This window comes from Biomphalaria glabrata, chromosome 1 (assembly GCF_947242115.1).
Source record: "Biomphalaria glabrata chromosome 1, xgBioGlab47.1, whole genome shotgun sequence".
Classification (NCBI taxonomy): Eukaryota; Metazoa; Mollusca; class Gastropoda; family Planorbidae; genus Biomphalaria; species Biomphalaria glabrata.
In genome coordinates this window covers 83,681,680-83,687,891 of record NC_074711.1, presented here as the reverse complement: position 1 = coordinate 83,687,891, position 6,212 = coordinate 83,681,680, and positions in this window count along the sequence as shown.

Here is a 6,212-nt window from a genome sequence, read left to right as displayed (position 1 = left end):
GTTAAAAGAGAGACAAAAAAGCTTTTTACACAGACCTATATATATATATATATATATTGTCTCTTGCATTGGTCAGTGGTCTGAGGTTGTTTTTTTTAGCGGCCTCCGAAAGGGAAAAAAAAAGACGCTACTAGTACTACTAGTTTTGTGTGGAATGTCTGTACGTCCGTCCCGTTAGCAATACAAATGTAAAAAAAAAAAAAATTTGACAAAAAATCTAAAACCGTTTGCATAAATGTGTTAAAAATATCGATAAAACCTTCAGGAGAGAAGACTCAAAAGTAAAGTAGCAATTATTCATAAAACACTGAACTATAATCTTCAAATACAAAAAAATAATAATAAAATACTCAGAAAGACACAAAGACGAAGGTATATTTCTCGTTCCATATGCTAGGACAAATTTGCACAAATACTCCTTCTTTCCTAGTGCTATTAGAGCATGGAATGTGTTGCCTGAGCCAGCCAGGAAAACAGTGACTTTGCAGAATTTAAGTCAATGGCTAACATGCATGACTAGATGCATGACGCATATGACGTAATTATCTTCTATTTTGAAGTAATGTCTGTATTATATAAGATAAGATAAATCCAAACGCGCAAACCATACGACCAGGTATTGCCATGCGCAACGTGTATTATGCGTGTGTTATGCGATCTGAACTGGATCTGAACAGGGGCATAAGTTAAGAGTGACACTCATACTCAACGACAAACACAACACCGTGGTAAGTGAAAGTTGAACCCGCAAAAGTCAAGGGGCGTACATTTGTCAACAAACACAATGTAGGCTCAAGGTGCTGTGATAACATAACACGAGAGTTCAAATATGAGAAAATGATCTAAAAAAAAAACCCAGAGTTTTGTTATTTCATTTGGATATTTGTCCTCAAGAGCATTGTGTAAAGTTAAATAACGTTTCGAAAGAAGTTAGCAATATGAATAACTAATAATTTATTAGAGGATTTTAAAACTATCCGATAGGCCTAAACGCTATAACAAAATGAATAAAGCATAACAATTGGGATCAGGAATCTCTTAATGTAAACAAATTCCTGCTACCATATACATTAACATAAACAATTAGGCTACATGAAGATCCATCAACGAACTTATTGTACTTGGCAAAGTATCACCTCGCCATTTTCTCAGGCATATGGACTTCAATTTACAAATACAACTCTTCGTCTTCCATTATTGAACTGCCCATCTCACAATGTCACGGGAGCTTGGATTCCGAACCTTGGGTGTTGGGTTCGGATCTCGATGAAGAATTGGATTTTGAGTCTCGGGAATTTTAGGGCTCCCCTTAGTCCATTCAAGTCTAACGGGTTCCTAACTTTAGATGGGGAAAGTAAAAGGTAATTAGTCGTTGTGCTGGCCGCGTGACACCATGCTTGTTAACCGAAGAAACATATGACCTTAACATCATCTGTCCTGTAGAACGCTAGGTCTGAAAGGGGAACTTTACTTTAAATCATATAATACTGCTTTCTCAATAACTTGCAAACTTAGTTTGGCTGTCTGCATATTATCTTATCTTCTTATCTTATCTTATATAATACAGACGTTACTTCAAAAAAAAAAAAAGATGATGATTACGTCCTACGCTTCATGCATTTAGTCATGCACATTAACCAATGACTTAAATTCTGCCAAGTCACTGGTTTTCCTGGCTTGCTCAGGCAACCCATTCCATGCTCTAATAGCACTAGGGAAGAAGGAGTATTTGTACAAAATTTGTCCTAGCATATGGGACGAGGAATGTGCCTTTATCTTTGTGTCTTTCAGAGACTAAAAAAAACAACAGAACACTTGTTTAAAGGTAATTTTATATCCTTACTTTAAGTAAAACAGATTCTGTCAAGATTGTTTCATATTTTAGCAAAGCCTCTTTGTATTTTGACATAAGTCTATATATCTTTGTAGTCTTGGTATTACTGTTTCTTTTGAAACCGTTCATTCAAGAATGCTCATCATAAAGTTGATGAATCTATAGTGCTTGTGAGAAAACATGAATAATTTTACTACATACACCGTTCAAGATTATAATTGTGATTTGTAAAGGACTTCGTAGCGGGGCCAACTAGAGATCATGTGACTCCGCCAAACTAATAAGAATTCGTATGTGACTGGACATGTCATCTATATGACTTGGAACGTTGTTGTTGGTCCCTTTATAGATTCATTCAAATATATTCACACTTACGTCGATCGCAATAAACCTTAAGTTTCTTGTTTATTGTTTAGTATCAGTGGCGTCCCTAGGGAGGTGCAGGGTGCTGGCCGCACCGGGTGACACCCGATAGGGTGCAACAGACAAATACGTATTTAACAATATGAGGAAAGTAATGTTAAGATACCGGAATCACTTTTCAACTAGAGAACAACAGGTTAATACTGAGTGCATCTGTCTTTTATACTGAGCCAGAAGACAAGACATTTTAACAGAAATACCAAAACTAGAAGACAACTACAGGTTCGAGCCTATATAATGTACAGGCCATATTATAAGGCTAAGGTATTACTATGTATAGATATTTGTACTTGAATAGATTAAGAATTCATTTACTGTCTTTATTTATGTAACGAAGTTGCATTGCTAATGAGTGAATGTACAGATGTCGCAGGACCAGCTAGAACAGGGATGCCCAAAATACGTCCCACGGGCCGGATCAGGCCCACGTCGTGGTTCCATCCGGCCCGCCAAAACGTTGGCACAAATTGTAAAAAATCCCCCCCCCCCCCTTTTTTTTTGCTAAAAAAAAAATAAAATCGTTGAAAAATGTATCTTATCTACGTAAGGACCCTGACTTTTTCTCTGATGGATTGATACTATGACGTTTTAATTGGGAGAACCGAAGAAACTACAAGCGGACTCTGAATTTAGAATCTACCAGGAGAAGTGAGAAGATCTTTACCTTTTTGTGGAACTTGATAATAAGCCACCATATTTTTGTAATAAAGAAAGTGTGACTGTTTAAACAACGACACATAAACGGCCTAATGAAACAAATATGGCGGCATTCGAGACGAGAATAAAAGATTGTTAAACTACACAAAGTGATAGGAGGATTTAAGAGACGTCTAGAAAATAATTCGGTGGTAAAGCTAACTACAATGTTGCTTACATTTCAAGTACAGAAATGAAGCCATTTTTGACGCCTAAAAAAAGATAACTTTCAGATATCAGATTTATTAATGTAAGTAGCCCCCCCCCCCTCCCCTACTAGATCTACAGGTTTCTATTTTATTTCGTTTTTGCACCTTTTTGGTAATGTGGCCCTCGACACAAGTGTCGGAAATTAAATTGGCCCGCAGGTCAAACTTTGTTGGGCATCACTGAGCTAGAAGATCTACTTCTGTGTGCATATTTAGTTGACATTGGCTACTACAAGAGAAATTGATTCATCTGTGTTAATGATTACATTATTAATCAAGCGATAGGCTGAGAGAATCGCCTGAATCAGTCGGGAAAACCAACGACTTAGCAGAGTTTAAGTGATTAACAAACATGACTAGGTTGATTCATGAAATCGTGGGACGTAATTATTTATTTTTTGAGGTAACGTATGTAATATAAGTTATATTGATATTTGGAGGCCTACATGTGATGGTCGAAAAATAAAAATATTGCCTGACTGGCAAGAATCCAGAAGGTAGACTTCTTATGCAAGCACTTAGAGCTACTAACAATTCCAGCCTTGAAAATAATGATCATCATTTTATTTGTCCCTTGACTTTCGTCGAAGGGTGCTGTAACAGTTCGCTCAACCTCCTTTTTTCTCCGTCAACACCTGTAGGGCCTACTTAGCAGGTCGCAGGATATCAAGAGAGAGGCCAGTTCCATTATTGTACATTGTCCAGCCAGCTTCTCTATGGACAGCGTCTCTATGGACAGCCTATCTTCGTGCCCTACCTGAGAATGATAAACCTCTTCTAACCAGATTATTTAATGAAAATTGTGTGAGTGAAATGAGAAAAGAACACAAAACACTCTGAATAGCGGAAGTGAGAAGATTATTCAGAGGAGAAGTGCATTAATTAAACCTTTGATAGTATTACCTTTTTTTCTGCTTTTTTTTTTAAGTAAGCTATTTTTTTTTTCATTTTTCTATTACCAGAAACCTAGATTTAGACTTAAAATTAGATATTAAACAAGCAAAAGAATCATCGTACTCCGTTACTTATGGAAACGTTCAAGACTTTTTAGCTAATTTTCGTGACTGAATAGGCAGGAAGTTTGTAACAAAAATTTAAAGATAGAACGATGTCTTTTACTTGAATGGCTGCTTTGTCGTCTGGTATGTTAACTGGAAAGTCGTTCAGATGGTTTCCGTGGTCTCGGGCTTATACACTGACACAGAACATAGTACAAATGTTGTTTGTTTTTAAAGAAATTGGTAAACAAAAAAAGATAGGCCTACTAATTACTTAAGCTTGCCAAATGTAGTGTAACTGAGTTGATTTTCTGCGTGCGTCTAACGTGTCAGAAGGTCATGTCCAGTGTGTGTGTTTCATGTCCAGTGTGTGTGTGTGTGTATAGTACTGCATCAGTGTTATGCGAGACGTGCTGGTTTCATTCACTGTTTACTGTAGTCTAATTTTGTCGAATAAAGCCATGTGATTGGTAGACTAGTATTTGTTGTTTCATTACACCAAACATACAGATAACATGTACAACTGAGAACGGTGGATGGTGTAAAATAAGGAGCACATTGAAAAAGTTGACAATTACTGACTGAAAGTAATTCATCGCCTAGTGAATGTTAGTTTTAACTTTAGACTGCAACAGCCTTTCATTTAGTGGTCAGTGCGAAGAGTTTAGGCGACACAAGTAACTACGACAATGTTCTATAAAAAAACTGAACCGTAATCTTCAAATACAAAAACAAAATTTAATAAAATACTCTGAAAGACACAAAGATAAAGGCACATTCCTCGTTCCATATGCTAGGACAAATTTGTACAAATACTCCTTCTTCCCTAGTGCTAGTAGAGCATGGAATGGGTTGCCTGAGCTAGACAGGAAAACCAGTGACTTGGTTAATATGCATGACTAAATGCATGACGCGTAGGAGGTAATCATCTTCTTTTTTGATGTAACGTCTGTATTATAAAAGATAAGATAAGATACATTCTTGAAAAAAAAAACACAACCCTTTAGCTCGACCCACAGATTCAAAACGAGATAATAGGCCTGTTGGGCAATGAAATTTTAGCAAAAATACTAAAGGAGATCCAATCTGCGCCATTTTTCTCAATCATGGTTGACAGCACTCAAAAAGTTGATTAAATTAACATTATTTTCTGGAATTCTTTTGTGAGCTCCGGTGTTGAGACACACAAAAGAATTGCAACCAGAGAGTCATTTGTAGGTTGTTGTTTTTTTTTATATTTGTGAGAATCAGGAGTCTGCAGGATTGACTAAACACTCTTAAGTAATGACTTACGATGCCAAGGCAATGATGATTTTTCAATATGAGCGGACAGTAGCCATAAGGTATTGTTTCAACAAGAGCGGCATCTTACGCATTATGTTCACTGTGCTAAACAGTACTTAAACATGGTCTTCAATGATTCTGTCAGCTGTGCTCATGAACTTGCATTGGAATGTCTTTTAGTAAATGTACCGATACATAAAAACTACTGAATTTCTTTGTCACACAAAATATTTGTCATACGTTGGGGGGGGGGAGCATAAACATATTTTTGAACCCGGGCCCACGGGTGCCTTGCTACGCCACTGCTTAATAAATATATGTCTAAATTCCAATTGGTACAGTATATAAGAATTTTTTAAAAAATCATTAAGAATCTTTTAATGAATAATGCTGTTGTTTATTGGCAAAAGATAATGCACAAGTGACAAATCTCAATTCATATCGCCTCACGTCGTGCTTTCTGTGCAGCAAAGGTCATCTATAACATCATCTAGATTTTAAATCATCAGTCTAGTATTTTGTACTACACGTGAATAGCTAGATTATGTGACAGTGGAGTAATATTTAATATTTAATGTAAAAATAAATTTAGGACATTCATTTGAGGACCACCCTCTAGTGAGGGCCCGGTGGCCTTTCGATTTTGGATCCCCGGGCCCCTTTTCTCCACCTTAGCTACGCCACTAATTGAAACTCCATGATATTAAAATTATACGCTGGTTAATTCAGTAGGTCTACATAATTTTAAGATTTAAGAAATCCTTCTGT